Consider the following 17758-nt stretch of genomic DNA (forward strand, 5'->3'; position numbering starts at 1 on the left):
AGAAACCTTTGCCTTTTCTCAGCCAGGTCTGTCCTTTGATGTTTTTGGATGACACCCTTTGATGAGGGTTTTTTTTGGCTGCAGAGTGGCTGTGGATTTATAGTGACATGGCTGAGCTTCATCTGCTGGGAAGCACAAGCAGGGCAAGTTGATTGTTTGTTTATGTCTTTCTTTCTTTTTCTTTCTTTTTGCAGAGATTTTATTTACTGGTACCACTTTCATTTGGATGTTTTCCAAATTTGTTGGGTTTAACACCTTACTTTGGTAACAGAGTATATATTACATGTCATAGTAAGACAGTAATATAGCATGTTATCTCATCAGTTACTTTATGCAGTAGTGCATTACTATGTATCATATTGTGTGAATTAATGTTGGATGGATAAAGTAAATCTCCTCAAATGTCTCATCTCTTTTCTGATCAGACTGTGAAGAAAGGCTTATGTGTTTGTACAACAGGATGGTGCAGACCTGCTGACATTATGTAACCAGTCATGAAAAGCAGAAATGTCATTTAGAGGTGTGGCTGATAAATTACAAGTACTTTGACCTTGTAACTGGGCCTTCATAATTTTACTTAATGTTTGACCAAAGGTCAGTTTATGTGCCGTTTTGCAAAAGAAAAAATGCAAACGTAACTATTGCTAACTAAGAGTTTAATATTGTCTCAAGTTATTTCTTAGAATGACTATTAATAAATGTAATATTTTCCTCTTAACAAGTACCTTTTCCCAACACTGCTCATGAGTCAGCTATGACATTGAGACTGTAAACACGGAAGGAGACAACAGGTTCTGTCTAAAGACAACAAAAACCTTCTTTACGTTTTAGGCTCCAAGATTTTCATGCTGTATCTATTCTAACTCAGACAAAAAAACAGAGTTGCATTTTTACACAGAGCTGTTTTGTCCCTGTTTCCAGACTTCCAGACTCTAGGTTTCGTTTACCTGCTGCTGGCTATACAGTAGTTTCATACAGTATTTACCACCCAAGAAACTATAAAAGTGTATTTGCTGTTGCTTATGTCTCCCAGGTAAAAAGTCACTAAGGAAATATAAAATGAATCTAATTATTTTTTGCTTTACTTCATGTCACTAACTTTTGTATTTTTCATTGCACTGGGAGCCAATTTTGTCACCACAGGCTTCATTTAATAGTGTACAAGCCAATAGAGCATACAGCATTGGATTAATTAATAGTGACCTTTTAGCATCACAGTCAACCATTGCTTCAACATGACTACTGCAGTGAAACATGAACTGAATGTAGAGTTTTTGCATGAGGTGGAGGCAGAAGTTTTAATCCATTGCCACTTTCTAAACTTACTGACTCATCGTCATGGTGCTGCACAGAGCAATGCAGCAAATGCAAGCTTTGGAAAAAAACGCTATATAAGTGGCTACTTACCATTTCCCAAATGCGGCATGTTGGGATTTGGGAAAAAGAGATTAATTTTGTGGTGGAGCATATTAGTAAAACCAGTGAGAAAAAGGGAAAAAATCAGGATGTAACTATACTATTGCCATGGTCTAAGAATGTTTTAATATTAATAGGCAGGGATTTTACACAGCTGCTCTATGTATTTTAGTTTTGATTTTGGCCTATTCAAATATCTTTGTTAGAGACATACAGTAAAGATGTGTCGGGTTAAAACCTTTTATTTATAAACCATTTTGTTTGTAACCAATAAGTGCTTGTACAGTTGCATCATTGCAAGACAATGGTTTTATTACTTCCCACTTCCTGGAATATTTGCCATGATTCTTGGCCTGCTTGTACAAACAACCTACCTGGTCATATTTTACACTAAGACATTACCAGATGAATACATTTAGATGCTTTAAGGGGTTATAGTAACAACAAAAGCTAACAGTGTCTGAATCAATAACAAAGCCAATGAGGTTTCTGTGAAAACCTTAAAAACAGATCAGCGGCTGTTGGCTTGCCCCTTCCAGGGTCGCCGCAGCAAAAGATGTTCCATGTGTTGATTTTGTCTGGGCTCGAGACTGACACCAACGTCACCCTTTGTGGCTGGGCGGGGCCACACCTAGTGGGATGGGATTTGAACCTTCTGGCATTCCAACCCAATGCTCTACCACTGAGCCAGCGGGCCCCCCTTTCTGTAAGGACTTTAAGACTGAAATTACATTAGGGTTATTCAAGTTTTCAGTTCTCTCTGCAGTACTGAACAAGTGTGGTATAATGTTGATGAAAAACAAACTATGAGTTTATTTCTAGAATTCAATTCAAATGCAACATAACTGATTTAATGTGGATTCAAAATATAGTTTATAGGGAATATCTTAAGTAAATCAAAGGAAATCAAATAAATATTTTACTGTGAACTTAACCAGTTTTGCGTGTAAGAGGCTACACTGGGAAAACAAATTACCTCATGCGGAGATACATTTATACTCTATATTTATCTTTTCATTTTACTCTCACTCTCCATTTCTCTTTCTACCCATCTCTTTTACTCATTGAGTAGCTAACCCTTATAGCTCTTCTCTCTCCTACGCACAATAACAATACTAGAACAGGAAAGAGTGCTGTCCAAATCTCACCTACCTGTGGATGACTAACCTGTTTCAGGGCAAACAATCACTGCAGCACACAGAGAAATATGGACACAAGTAAAACCCAAACCCACATAATTAAAATCCAAAGGTAGTTAAAGTTGATCATTACAATATTTTTGAAAATTTCTGAATATACCTAAAGCATCAGAGCGTCTGTCACACAGTCGCAGATTGACAACAAGTTATGTACAGTCCTTTTCTTTGCCTTATAGCTCTGTCATTTCTCTATAACACATCATATGAAAGGGAAAAATGCAGCATCATCTTCTCCTCAAGCTCCAAAATAGCACATATTTAATGCTTTTGATCAAAGTCGGTGTTAGAAAATGGAGCATTTTGCTAGCTGACAGAGTGAAAGTACCACCAGCCAAATCCTTGCCTCTTAAAATACATCCTCAGTTATTACTCATACTACCAAATCACATCACTTGGACAGTATAAACACTGCCTCAACTTCTGAGGGCTGTTTGGGTTTTGTGAAAAGTATCAAATATTCTAGATGTAACTAAACTTTGCTGTGTTCAATTGTATTCGATTGAAGCATTTTTACCAAGGCTATTCACTCTTATTTGGGTCCTGGCATTTAAATTCATCTGTGAACTGCTTTGTATCTCTCTTCATGCATGAGGCAGCCACCCTAATGAATCATACTACAATCGCATCAAGCTTATACAGAACATCACATACATTGCTGCTGTCACACATCCATTCACACCAGGCCACTCACAGTGTAATGCCAAGAGAAATTTTCCTACATCTCGCTCCCTTTATGGAAACTAAGTGAATGAGACTTAAAGACTCAAATTTGTCCCAGAAGCTTTGTGCCTCTTCAACACGTGCTTCCTTGTCACTGCATGTCCTCCCTCCAGCCAGTTGTTTTGCCTGTGACCTTTTAACAGATTCCCCTGGCATCGCTGCAGCCTGCAGTCATTTGCAGTGTTCTCTGTCACAAGCAGCATAGTAAACATTTCCAGAAGTGTCCTAAAGTGTATGTCAAGCAGCAGAGGTAGGCATTGGATGATTTTAACACAGGTGTTCATATTATTTTTGCAATTACATATAGTACTTCATGGATTAGTACACACAACCACACACACATACTGTTATTTGTTTGTTTGGCCTTCAGCATTGGAGCAGGACTATGTTTAGACAAATGAAGTATGCTAATGAGAACCTCGCTTTCTGGAAAGCATAGCTGACACCCTCTACCACATGCTCTGCCAAGTCCATCATCTTTACCCCAAATCCCTTTTTCTTGGTTTCTATTTCTTCGTGCACTTCAATTTGACATCCCGGCACGCCCCAAGAGAAAGAGAAATGTTTTTAAAAACTGTCCACTCACAGATAAGACATTTGTCCCCTGTCAGGGCTGTGCTGATGAATCACACTCAAATACCTATTTATGCTAATTCAGTGATCTAGATCGAGCTGTTAAGCCATGTCTCCTTCACGCAATCCTTTCAAGCTGGGAAAACATAAAGCCTCAATGTTTACTTACCCTCAACACGTTTCAGCATAGCAGAGGTGTTTTCTTGTTTAATCTAAAAATAATCCATGTTGTTTTCAGAGCAATTTCAATCAGAGTTGTGACTTGCTATTTACGCTAAGAAATGGGTCAAACAATCAAGGACAGTTGTCACCAATGTGAGATTCATCCATACAAAGTTGAAATGATGAGGTGTTAGGTGAAGGAAGAAAGACAGTGCTGTTCACTGCTTCTAATTAAATGGAGCTGACAGTATTTTTAAAATCAATGGAAGTTATTTTAAGTAGCAAGCTTTTAAATCTCTTGCATTGATTCTCCGTAAGCATCTGGATTAGTCTGAAAAGGGGAATCTTGGGAAGAATAAACTGATAAAAATGCTGCATCACTTACATTACCAACATGTGATATCTGTGGATAACATATGGGACAAGTGCTATTAGCTTCATAATATAAATGCATCTCTTAAAAAAAAAAGCATCCAGGCTGGTTGCATGAAATCGGATTAAATTTTTGCATAACTGAATAATGTCACTGACAGAGGCTTTGTATATACATGGAAGTACAGCATGTGTGCAAATGTTTTGTATTTATTCACGAGTTGTTCTGTTTCACTTTTACTACCAATAGGATTTTAATGGCTTTTAGACAACAAGAATTTGCTGGCTGACAGGCGACCAGGCGGAGTACAGACAGTTCAATGTTTGTTTAAGCACCCGGTGACAATGAATCAATTTAGAAAAGTTATCTGTTAATAAATAATGTAATAGTATAATATAAGTAAATGCACAAATTAAAACTGGGTAAATTAGAAAAAATAAAACAGGACTTTAGAATAATGAATTTGAAACCCAGTCAAAGCCCTAATACCATCGATGCAAATCGATCAATTTCCCTCACCAGCCTAAAAGACACTGAAAGCATATGAAATCAAATTTTCACCTAATCTCACTGTACCATAAGAGGAGTTGGTACAGCCTCAGCCTTTCTTATTCTGGAACTGCTTTGAGTTTAAGCACAAACTATCTTTGGTATGAAAAGATGACTTTTCTTTTAATTAGTGAGATCAGCTTCGCAGTCTGCCTGGTTGTTGTCCCTGTGTTGTCCTTTGAGATCAGCATAGGGCTATTCCAGCATCTCCCTGACCTGTGGGTTAGTCAGTGACGTCATCTTAGTGTGTTTAGTGATAGGGTCATTCTCCTGTCAAGACCGGTCTTTTACTGCAGGGACTGTGCTGAGACTGAAGGATCCCCCGAGGTTGTCTGCACCTAAGAAAGGGAGAAAACTCATTACAGGACTGTGCTGCTTCATATCTAACCTGTCTGGCCTAGGGTCTTTCTGACCTCAACAAAACTGACAAGTACGCCTTTGACTTTAAAGCAGAACTCTTTCTGATCTGGCCCCTATTTCTGGTCTAACTACAAAGATGAGAAATTTTGGATTTGGTTGTTTCCCAGTGACATAGACTCCCAAAAATCTGATCAGAAGTCTGTCGTGTCTTTTTTGTTTTTTTCTGCTGTTCACAGGAGATGTCAAATTTCTTAACTCCCTCTTCCTTTTGCAGCATTGCTTCTAGCTACATAGCTGGACAGACTCTGCAGAAGCCAAAGAACAAGAAAACAACATGGTGAAAATACTATTTTTCCTTCTACTTAATGCATATCTGTGAAATCGCTTCACATTAACTTAAAACTCATTGTCTCTCTAAAGAAGGGATTATTTTGTGTTTAAATCATTCCCACATCCTCATTTTATTTCTTTGCCAAATCCTGTGTCAGAGAGGCGTAAAAACCCAGATTTCAATGAAGGATTCAATAAGTTGTTTGCAGATGAGTTTAATGATTCTCCAATATTTTGGAAAAAGCTGTATTACTATTAATAGATGGGGCATGCCCTGGGAACTGGATGGGAATATATTGTGTTTTCCCGAAAACATTATCAGTTATACTGCAGCAGGCTCAGCATTAGAGTCCAGCAATGCACAACAAAAATGGTAATGTAAGGCTCTTTTCTCCAGTCAAGGTTATCCATAAGTGTATATCAGTCTGGCCCCATTTTACTGAACAGATAAAAAAGCTTTCTCTCAACATGGTTACTTGCGAGGAAGCATAAGTAAGGCGTTGTATGGGCTCATTTTTCATATTTCATATCATTTGCAATTTGGCATTTCCTAACCAAGTTTTCCTGTGAGGGCTCATTACTGAGACTGTTGTATAAAATATGACTAGGTCGTTTGTAAAAGCCAAAATGTATTATTGTGGACCGAGGTGGAGTGGTTGGTGCAAACATAACACAATCACCTAGTAAAACGTTGGCCAAAAAGGGGTTAAAGTCGGGCAGAAAACTCTCCTACAGGAGATTAGAGTTCAAATATGAAACGACACTTGCTTTGTAATAACTCACATGAATTGATGGAAAACCATGACCCTTTAACAACACCAGACCATTTTTATTTGGTATCTAACTCAAACCTAAGCATTTACCTATTTACTTCTTTCTCCAAAGACATGTAAAAGGGTGGGCTATGATGCTGCTTGGTGGTGGTGATGGGGCAAAAAAACTGGCAGAAGATGGGGCTAATGAAGTTCCTGCTCCTGGTCACAGCTGTATTTCAACACTTTGACCATTTGTAGGCAAATGGAGGATATCTATTCTCAGATCTCTGAGTTCCCACTCGTGGCAGCCCTTTTCCTCCTCCTCAAGCTCTAAAGCAATTAGAGTAGACAATTAGATGTAAAATGATCATACATGATTTCAGTTCTCATTTGAAGGTTCAGGTTCAAGGTTCAAACTGTTGACAAAGCAAGCTCTGAGCAAGAGGTCCAGTTCTCCCAGACGGTTGAATTCCTTCTTTGCAGTTTGTCAAGCCCATTGAGCTCCTAAAATCTGAATGAGGAGTCAGCTACTGCCTACCCCAGATCCTGCAGGTAAAATATAAAACAAGAAGGTTTAAACATTATACTTGAATAATGTATTTTTCTTATGAACCTTCTCTACAAAAAAGTTTGCTGCTATACAGTAGAACTAAACTGACATTCCACGCAATATATATGACAGAAAGTATATGAGACAACGTTTGAACAATATTTTAAACATCCTTCAAAAGTACACTGAGTACAAGTAGCCATTACAACTAGGCAAAACACTTAGATTAAAATGTAATTATTTAATCATACTTGATTTTCCATCACAATTCCCTCCTTTTGATTACATTTTAATCACAAGACACACAACAGAAGTCATCAGATGTACAAATTCAGAGAGATTAAACATACATCATCAAAATGTTGTATTGGAAATTCAGGCACTATTTTTTCGTGACATAGACATCCCTGGGGCACAGAGCTATCATATAGCATATTTATACAGTGTGATTTTCCTTGCTAGAATCTGTGTACAGGTCAACATCAGGTCGTAAAAGAGGAACAATTTTCTTTGAAGATTTTATGTCAGTGAGTGCTATGAGTCATAATCCTCCAGCAGTACAAGAAAGTAGCAATAATAACCTGATCTTACACTAACATTAACCAAAGTTCTTAAATCTAACCACACATGGGAGTCCAATGCAGGTCTATTGCATAACAGTCCTGTGCTGTAAGTCCACCACCAGTCCCAATGACCTCCTTGCAATTTATTTTTCATTAGTTGTAGTTCTTATTTCTTTTTAAAAATGTAATTTTGTTGTAGGAATAGGGCAAGATTGTTCACTTCTGGAGTTAACTGCACGGTACTCATTTAGTTTTTAGTCTTATACAATGCTGCAAATTGAGCATGCAACTGTGGTCTAACATTTGTGTATTCTAAATAATTCAATCTCTAGCCATTGATTTTCCCTGGGTTTCTAAATGTTAACATATTAAACATCTCCAAGCTCCACATTATGGCATGCTTTGTTAGATTATAAAAGGTTAATGTTGCTTTTTCCCAGCAACTTCAAATACATCGAGAGATCAGAATTTGGGATTTACGTGGTTTTAAAGAATGGGTTTTTAGCTTCAACAGTGATATCCCTGAGAAGGACTACTGGGAGTCAAACTTTGATTGCTTTCCAATGTTTTTTTTTTATGATGGTGTAGTGCAATTTATGTTCCTGATTTTCAAATAAGGTGGATAAAATATATGCTAAAAAAGATCTTTGAAAATCTTCAAGGGCAGTTTTCTGGTGGCTCTTCAGGTTAAACCATACAGTATGTAGGCCCATTAAGTCATAAAAGTCCAGGTTTTCAAGTCTGTTGCATAATGACATCTCATCTTTCATGTCCCCTGTGTCCACACTCTACACTACCTAATCAAGCAAAAACCTTGTGATGGCAATCTCATGATGGCTCTCAGGAGATGATGGATAATGTTATGTGAATCCTTCAGTCCTACTGATGCACCATTGATTAGATTGCAACTCGAATTGTGATCAGCTAAAATCAGCTTTTTTTCTATTGGGATGTTATTGGAATATTATCTTTATTCTTGATTAATACTTGTATTTGATGAGGCAAAGCACAGTCTAAATTATTTAGTTCTCTTTTCTCTCTTCAAACTTTTTTATAACAGTTATTTTACACAAAACATGTTTTATCGCTTTTAAACACATCCACAATCTTCCTTTAACCCTAAAACCAGTGGTCTTCTTCCATGAACCTAACCAGATATGACACAAGTTATTAATTGGGATTAGATGATTCCTTTTGTATCCTTGATGATCAAGGGTCAAGTGCTCTTAAAGTTAAGGTTCAAAACTCTTTTTAACTAAAATTTATTATATTATTCCATTTATTTATAAAACTAAAAGAGCAAAGGGCATATTTTCCTCTGCCATCACATGTCGTTGATCAGGGACCATGTTGTGACCGTTCAACTTAACAAAAGCAAATGGGTCATACAACATGGTTAAAAGCCTCAGGATCAGTGATTCAAGGTGGCATTTAGAATGAGAAAGCAACGATGGTGTCGCAGGATTTTACAATTTCCTAAATACTAAAGATCTGCTTGACATATGCCCCTTCATGGTTTGTGGTAATCCCATTCTCAATTTACACATATCACCACTGGGTAGATTTTATGCGCAAAGGGATCATCAGCCATCTGCAATATGATAAAAAGATGTTTGACAAGCTCATGTAAGGTCTTGGTTACAATCAGTGATACTTTATGACTGGATCTGAAAGGTAAGCTCTTTAGAAATAGTATGTTGGTAACATGATACAAAGCTTGTTGCAATGGTTGTTTTGTGACCTGTTTCATGCTGCATGAAACAGGCCATGTTCCTGAGGCACCAGACTTGTTCCTGTTGGCACCTACAGACTCATCGCATAACAGACTCAGCTCTTTCTCAGCTGAAAAGCTAATGCTCACCATTAACACAGCCTGCTTCACTCTGTGTGACAGCTGTAAATGGTTGAAAGTCAGGCCCACCTATACCCCTGCTGCGATCTGTGTTAAATAGGCTCCATCATCAAAGAAATATCATTTTATTCAAAATATTTATTGATTTACTGCAAAATGTACCATGTATGTATGTACCAGATTAAAATGTGCAGATTCTGTGGAAAAAACATATGTAGTATGTAGAAATAACCTAAGTAAATTTTAATCAAACTGCAATTTCTCTTAGAGGTACTATTTCATTTTTTTTACATTAGCATAACAATAAACTATAAATATCATAGATTATCATTTGTTAATATAAAGATGACAGTAGGCCTGACAACATATTCATGTGTTTTTATACCCAGTTTGAACCTCTGAAGTAAAAGTAATCTTCAAGTAGAGGACTTAATGTTGAACTCAATTCGGGCAAAAGGCAACACATATGTATTTGGTAGGACAGGAACAGAAATTAAAAATAAAAAATAATCTGAAGATGAATTTAAATGAAAATGCCAAACAACAATTAATTTTAACATTATTATATTTAATAAGTAAAGTTAATTGTATCAAACTGTAGCAACATCCGCATGCAGGTGGAATTAGGAAATATCACTGACTGATTAACAACGTACAAAAAAATCAGCAAATCAAATCAATCAATGAAAATCAGCAATGTCAAGCATAAATGTACAGCACATCAGTCATCTGTACCCTAACAGCCTTTTATGGCGCAGTATGTGCAGAACAGTACAGTTACATTTTACATGAAGATGGACAGCTCATCAAGATGAGTGACAATCGTTCAGCCCTGAGAAAGTGAGGAACTGGCACTCTGCTCTTTTTTTCCCCCCACTAAACTCCTTATGTTATAATACGCTGATTCATGCTTTTTTTCTTATCTCAGCTGACTGTTTCTTATTATGCAGCACGGAAATAAATCAAGAATAACATATTTTCTCCTAACAAGGCAGTCTGCTTTACACCTCTTACTTCATGGGAATTTCAGAAAAATGATGGGATCGAAGTGAGATGGAAAGACATTCCACAAGGTCCTATTGTATAAATGTACACTGACAGCTACTCTTGTGCAGTTCACTGTGTACAGCATCACTCTGACACTCCACTACTTCAGAGTTACTGTGTATCACACTTTCCCCTCTAATTGAAATGGAAGCTGTTTGGGTAAAAGTGTGATTATTTAATAATGTATATTCTAAGGTAATAAACAACTTGATCTCTTACATCCCCCTTAAGAAGCTGCTGTCTTCTTTTAAATACAGTAGATAATTGGCTTCTTGGTTTCCATCCAGCAAATCTGCTGTTCTTGCTGAGTTGAACTGTAGCATGGAAAGGGCTAATTTCCCATGACACTATAGTTATCTGGACTTGAGCCCAAGAACTCTGAATTTAGAGGTCCTTTTGACATCGGGATCCCTCAATGAAAGTCAGTTGGCCAAAGAAAATCATTTTTCTATTTTTCAAATATTGGCTCTCCAATTCCTACTGTAATTGATAGATAAACCAGCTGCACAACATAATATGGGTTGTCTTGACATAATGTGCTCCTGCGGCAGAGTTTTCATTAGCCAGTGTCTGATATAGTGAGGTGAGCTACAAGGTTAAGGTTACTGTATTTGGCCTGATTTTCACTCTATCCTAGTCACACAAACCTTATCTGTTGATTGTCAACATGTATTTCCGCCCATTTTGACTAGTTCTTAGTCCGATTACATACGCAGTCAGCTTGTTTCTCTCTGCAGATCTTTTTTGCAGCTGCTGTCAATCACATTCGGACAGATGGTAGTTTATGTTAATCCCAAACAGAAATATTAAATGTCTGAAACTGTGCATCAATGCAAATGAATCTACCTTTTATAAAACTGAAAAAAAATTGTAGGTTAAGATGATTGGATTTGTCTGTGAAAAATAAATTTCAGTGCACAGAAAAATAAGAATCATTTTGACATGTTTTGACTGTCTAATATAATTGTATTGTGTATTTCGACAGACTATTATGCACCAGACAAATTAATATTATCCTCAAGGGTGATTTCTGCAAAGTTGTTCAAACATGCCATCTTCTGATAATGAATTATGGAAAAAATCATGCTGATACATTATATTATTTAGTTCCTCATCTGGAATATCTGCTTGTACCAAAATGTAAAAGTGAAATTCATTTTTGCTTCCTGCAGCAAAGATTTTTTACTGCCAAACAAAGCTTGGTCAGGTCCACATGCCTGAAAGTTGTCTGGGAAAATACTTTACTGATCCGCCTGCCTCTGTATATCTATTTTTTATAGTCAGGAAGGGTTGCCAGAATGCTGTAAAAAAAAAAAAAACTAAACTAAGGACACTGCTGTAATGCAGACTGTCAGACTACAGTGGTGGCTACCAAGCAAAAAGGAAAATGAATATAAGAAAAAGAACAGTACACTCATTTGATGCTGACAACATGTGGTCTGTGGACAACTTTAGACATTTGAGCCTGACTCTGGACCTGGTACTTATAATACATTTATTAAAAATACATTTTTAAAAAGTTGTATAAAAAAGATTCTGCATTATCAATGCGACGCATCCATATTATCTTTCATTTTGCTGGCGTGTAATCTGCCATCCCATCTCCCAAAGCGCTTGAGGGATGGGATATATATATATACATATGCATATGTGTATGTGTGTGTGTGTGTGTGTACGTGTGTGCGTGCGTGCATAACGCATGTTTAGATATGTTTAGATAGATAGATAAGGGGGGTAATTCAAAGATATTTTAAATTAGAAAAGCGCTGCAATATTTTGAGCAGCAAAATAACGTCTATGGCCCAGAAAATGGTTTTCTAAATGTCCCCAAGTGTTAACTTCGCTCACCAGGTGTTCAGAAAAGTTGAAAATAAACTTATCTAAGTTTAGATTATCTAAGCAATTAACTATGCAGTTTCATAGTTGATTGTGGGTGCAGTTTCAAACTACTTTTAAAAGTAGTTTTCTGTCCCAAAATAAAAAAAAAGGTTGAAGATTTCTGTGTGTTTGTTTGGGCATGCATGTGTACTGTACATGTACAGTATGTGTGTGTGCGCATGTTTGTGTGTGTGCACGCATACTGTGTGCATGTGCATGGTTATGTGTATATACGTCTGCATTGGTGTTAATTAATTGGGACAGGAACCAGGGGAGAGTGGATCTCCAGCTGCTCCACCTTGTCTGTGTACCCCTGGGTTAACTCTCTCCTCTGAGACCAATACAAACATGCACATGCACACATTCAAGACAGGAGAGTGAGAATCTTATTGAAAAAAACTGCCCCTGGGATACTACTACAGCTGCTCGGTAATGTATAGGCAAAACTCTCCTGGACTGTCACTGGACACAGAAAGACGTAGGTCACATATTTTGTGTTTTTATTTCAACACATTTGACACAGTTTTAAAAGGGTGATATTGCCAGGACAAAAAACTTGCTATTACATGTGAATGGCCAAAAATATGGTGAAAAAGAGAGTCGCAGGATCCCACACGTCATGATATGATTCAGCAGCAAACAACACAATTAGTAAAGTTAGAATCATTCGAATGACCACTGACATGTGGACTGAAGACTATAACAAATTACAACCACATTACAATAACGTGCCACTTTCTGACTAAAACATTTTAGTTGAGAAGCAAAATACTGACAACAGCAGTAAGACAGAAGACCTAACCACTGGGTAAAATACCGTACAGAGATAATAGGACTTCTACTAAATGAGTATGGACTAAACATTCATATACTCAATTGCTGTCATTCTACCATAACGACAACTTTACTTAAAATTATCTGTACGCCATAGTGCTGTAGCATGTCCACTATCTCACACAGCTGGCAGAGGAAACTCCAGGAATTGCCAACTTGCTGCAAGCTGTTAAATCATTGCTGAAGTACATAGGCAGACGTGCTTGGCAAATAAAAAGCATGATTTAGCGCAATTTTTCTCAGATTAAACTTGGTTCTTGAGGTGCACAAAGAGCTGCATGAAAAGCTAGAATGTTGTGAAAAACCTATGTTTGGAATTGATACTGGTGATATGTTCCACTTCCTGGTTGAATTCCTCCAAGCTTCGAATGTTACCCAGTGACGAGAAATGAGTTACACCACAGGTTTTGAAGACAGCTGTTCTTGCTTGGAGAATTCTGTCCATTCCAGCCAGCAGCAGCAGCGGCAGCACCAGTGGCAGCAGCAGAGGCAGCAGCAGCAACAAACTGAACTTTAGCGTTGCTAAAAGAACCATTGAATACAGTGGGACAGCACATAATATATCCTCTGCAGGCGCTATCCTCCTCCTCTACGATAACTAACAAATAAATCATTACAGTCAGACGCTGGCAGTTACACTCTACCTTCTCAATGTTGCAGATCATTTTTCAATCCAATAGATCCAGGGCCGTCCTCGAAAAATACAGCACAAACCTTACCATATCAGACTCAGGTTAGGTTCTAGGCTCTGAAACTGAACAAGGAGAATAAAAACTATCTAGTATTCAAAACCAGCTCTACAACTCTCTCCGATACGAGTGTGACGTGATAAAATATCATTTGTGGTGGTCACAGGATTTTTCGTGTGGCAAAGGGAGGCTTTGAACATCTTTGCACAATATTTCTGCTTAAAAAGGTCATGCTGTCAGAGGAAAATCCAGCTGGACAAGAGAGAATGAAGAAGTTATATAATATGAGCTCAACACTTACAACACATTTGTAAAGCCAAGATTGTTTTTAATCAAAAGTTTGTCAACTGAAAGGATCAGTCAACAAACGTAAGACACAAAAAAGATCTGGTCACAGATATGGACCCAGTTTAGTTACTTTTCGAGCTAAGAACTGTATACCTAGATCAGTGCCAGTTTCATATGAGTGAGCAGTGTTAACTACGCATACACCTAAGCAAAATGCCCTTCTGTAGCCTGTGTTGATTTGGACGGTTGTGCATATTGTGCATATTGGCACAATTCCTAGCATGGAGAAATCCTGTATCAAAAGATGTCAGCAGCAGTACCACATTATAACTATAATAGTAGAAAGTTTAGGGAGAAAACGTATTGAGTCTGTCCACAACTACATGCATCTTCATGCCATTTGTGTTATTCCTATTTTTTCTGCTGTGATCTCAAAATATACCATTGAGTGTTTTGTTTATGGTGTGGAGAAGCATAAATTCAGAAAGAAAAATAATGTTGTCGGTCAGGAATGATTAGGGCTGAGGCTGCCCCTTGTGGCTAACCTCCAAACAAATAGACAAACTTTACAAGATAGTACTGAAAAATGACGCATTTAACACTTCTATTGTCTACACATAGTACAGATGGGTAAATAGGAGGTCTCGAGCCTTACCAGACCCTCACATCAAAGCCGCACTCTGAGGGCAGACCTCTCGCTGGGGTAAAATTATTAGACTAGGCCTTGATCGGTTGCCAGAACCAACAGGTTCTGTGTGCTGATGATATATTGGCCTTCATCCAGAACCCGTCTCAATTTACTAAACATCAATAATCCATATGTGAAGAGTTTGGCTCACTAGCAGAATTTCAAATTAAATGGTCTAAATCTGCTCTCCTACCTCTAAATGACCCTGTTAATGTCTCTGCTAACACCCTAACATCTTTGTAGTCCTCACTTTTCATTATCTGGCCACTAAAATCTTCCTCTTTTTAAAACCCATTGTTAGACATAATTATTTGAACATCATCATTCCAAAAGATTTATTCAGACTTAGATGTTTGCTCAGCCCTTCCAATTTCAGCACGGACTCATGTTGCCGGTGTAAAAATAAATGCTTTACCCACAATTAATTTCATTAGTTCTATAATTTGTCTGCACTTTTCCCTTTAGTACTGGAAATCTCCAGTCTGTTATGTCCACATGTATTTGGAATAATAAGAAAGTCTTAGGATGAGGGAATCTCTGTACTCAACTGTAAACTTAATTTTTGGTCTTTGCCCCTTAATTTTGTAGTGCAATCTATGCCTCTGTCTTCTGGTGCCCTCTTGAGGCTAGCATCCCTGGAGACATAAGGATTTTATTTGTCACTCAAACAATAGCAGCTTCGACTTTGACACCACAGTTTCATACATTATTCAGTTCTGGCACTTAAGTGAATCACACCATACTGTATTGTGACAATGACACTCTCTGTTTCCCTTATGCTAGTCATAGGAGGTGGGCCTGCTTCTTACTCTTTTTCTATAGTTAATGTTTTCTTGTGCACATTGTACTTCATGAAAGTGGAGCACAATCCCTCACCATTAGACAACAGATTCTGTCTTTCCTGGACATTTTGTACTTGGACCCCTCCACCGTCTGTGTGCATGGAGCTGCAGAGAGAAATATTAATGCCAAGTGTGAGGCTGTTGCAGCAGTGTCCACTTACCGTGCTTGATGAGATGTATGTCATTTTCTCTTCTTTCCCCTTTTCTCTACCTTTTTTGTGTTTGTTTGTAACGTTCAATATTCAACTAAAAAACAAAAACAAAAAAACAATTGGCCCAAATAAAGAGAGAAAGTCACCCTTGTGTCATGACCCAGAATCAAACAAAACAAAAGCGGTTTTACAGACACCTGCATTATTCAGTGGTGCCTTGCTTCTGGTTATGGCCTTATGGTGTAAAGATTCCCCAGCTCGTGGGACACTGATAATTTTTCACTACAGTCCTTTTCATTGCCACTAGCATGTTTTAGCGCAGAGCCAGCTAATCAAGGTCTCGTGCCTCATCTGCTTACAGCAGCACTTTTCCTCCCCGTTGAACAGGAAGAAATTAATTCACGTGTCCAATATGGACTTCTTTTGACTGAGGCACTCTTTAAAAATAGGCACTCAGATGAGAATTGATGACTTGTAACAAGCTGAGTACGTGTGTGGCCTTATGTTTTGAGCATTGATGTTACCCCCTGGACCCAGAATTTTATTTAATCATTGGGCCCCAAAGAGTTTCCTTCTACAATTCCTTTGATTCCTGCCTAATCATGTAGGAGAAATACACTGTGTAAGATCTACTTCAAAGATGTCCTGACTTGCCTTGGAGTAGGAGCGGTCGTTTGCTTCGCGACAGCCTGCGCCTGTTATGAAACAGGCAAAAAGGGGTTAAGTTCACAGAAATCAGCAAATGTGGCCAGTAGATGAGCTCTACTGCTTCTACTGACAGCATAATCTATCACTGTCATTTAGGGGCTCAGGGAGAACAAGTTTGAATCATTCTCAAGTCGTGCCCAGATGTCTGAAACTTAGCTCACTGTACAGTACAGTGCAAGTCTTGTTTTCTGGCCATATGTGGAAAACTGAGACAGGAATAAGGAAAATAAATATATAGAAACAGTGGTATATGAATTTAGACCCTAAGCTTTCTAAAGCATGTGCAAACACTTTATTCACAGTTTTTAAAGTGTGTCCCATTGTCTCAAGCATGGGAGTTCATTAAAAAATGTCCTATGACATTTGCATTGCCAAACACCAAAACCCCCTAAAACCTGTATACAAAATAAACACTGTAAATACCATGATAGTGCTGACGAGTGAAATCTGAAAAGGAGCCGAGTGTTCACACTTCCTATCATTTAGACAGGAAAAAGGCCATTTGAGGTGTTATGAAACCGTCCACTTGTGATAGTATTTTTTTACATAGTTTTGTACAGTCATTATTATTATTAGAATCAAACAGAGAGAGATAAAGAGAGAACTGACCCCATGATAATGTGGGTGGGCATTACCACATCGAGAGGTGGTTGACAGGCACAAAGGGCTTCAGTTTACTCCAAAAAAAGTCGACTAGATATTGAAAAAGCGACAACACATTATTATGTAAAAGCACATTACAAGCCAAAAAGCATTTTCCCATAAGAGTTCAATCTGCTATGCAATTATACATATCAGCTCTGAGACAGATAGGGGAGAGACAGAAAAGTTTGCCTCTAGCTTACAACTTTGGCACAGATGAAGACCTTTATGTATCTGTATAGTACAATAACAGTTAAGTCCCATGCAGTGTGACAGATCTCATCATCACTCCCTTCCTACCCTTTGTCTTGATTTACAGTCAACACGACCTGATGAGTGAAGAGCTCCCATGTGTCAGCAAACAATCTGATGAAAAAACAAATACTGTTAGTGTGCCAAAAAGAAACAAGAAACATAACAGACTGCCTCTGTTGTGCCCACCTGGTTTTACGTCATAAGCCACATATGTCGCGTAAATTTATACAAAATGTCTTTCATAAGAAAATGCATCAAGGTATAAGGTACAGTACACCTAACATGAGGACTTGTAACACTTAAGGTAAAAAACCTGCCTCTATACTGCATAGA

This window comes from Channa argus, chromosome 6 (assembly GCF_033026475.1).
Source record: "Channa argus isolate prfri chromosome 6, Channa argus male v1.0, whole genome shotgun sequence".
NCBI classification, from domain to species: domain Eukaryota; kingdom Metazoa; phylum Chordata; class Actinopteri; order Anabantiformes; family Channidae; genus Channa; species Channa argus.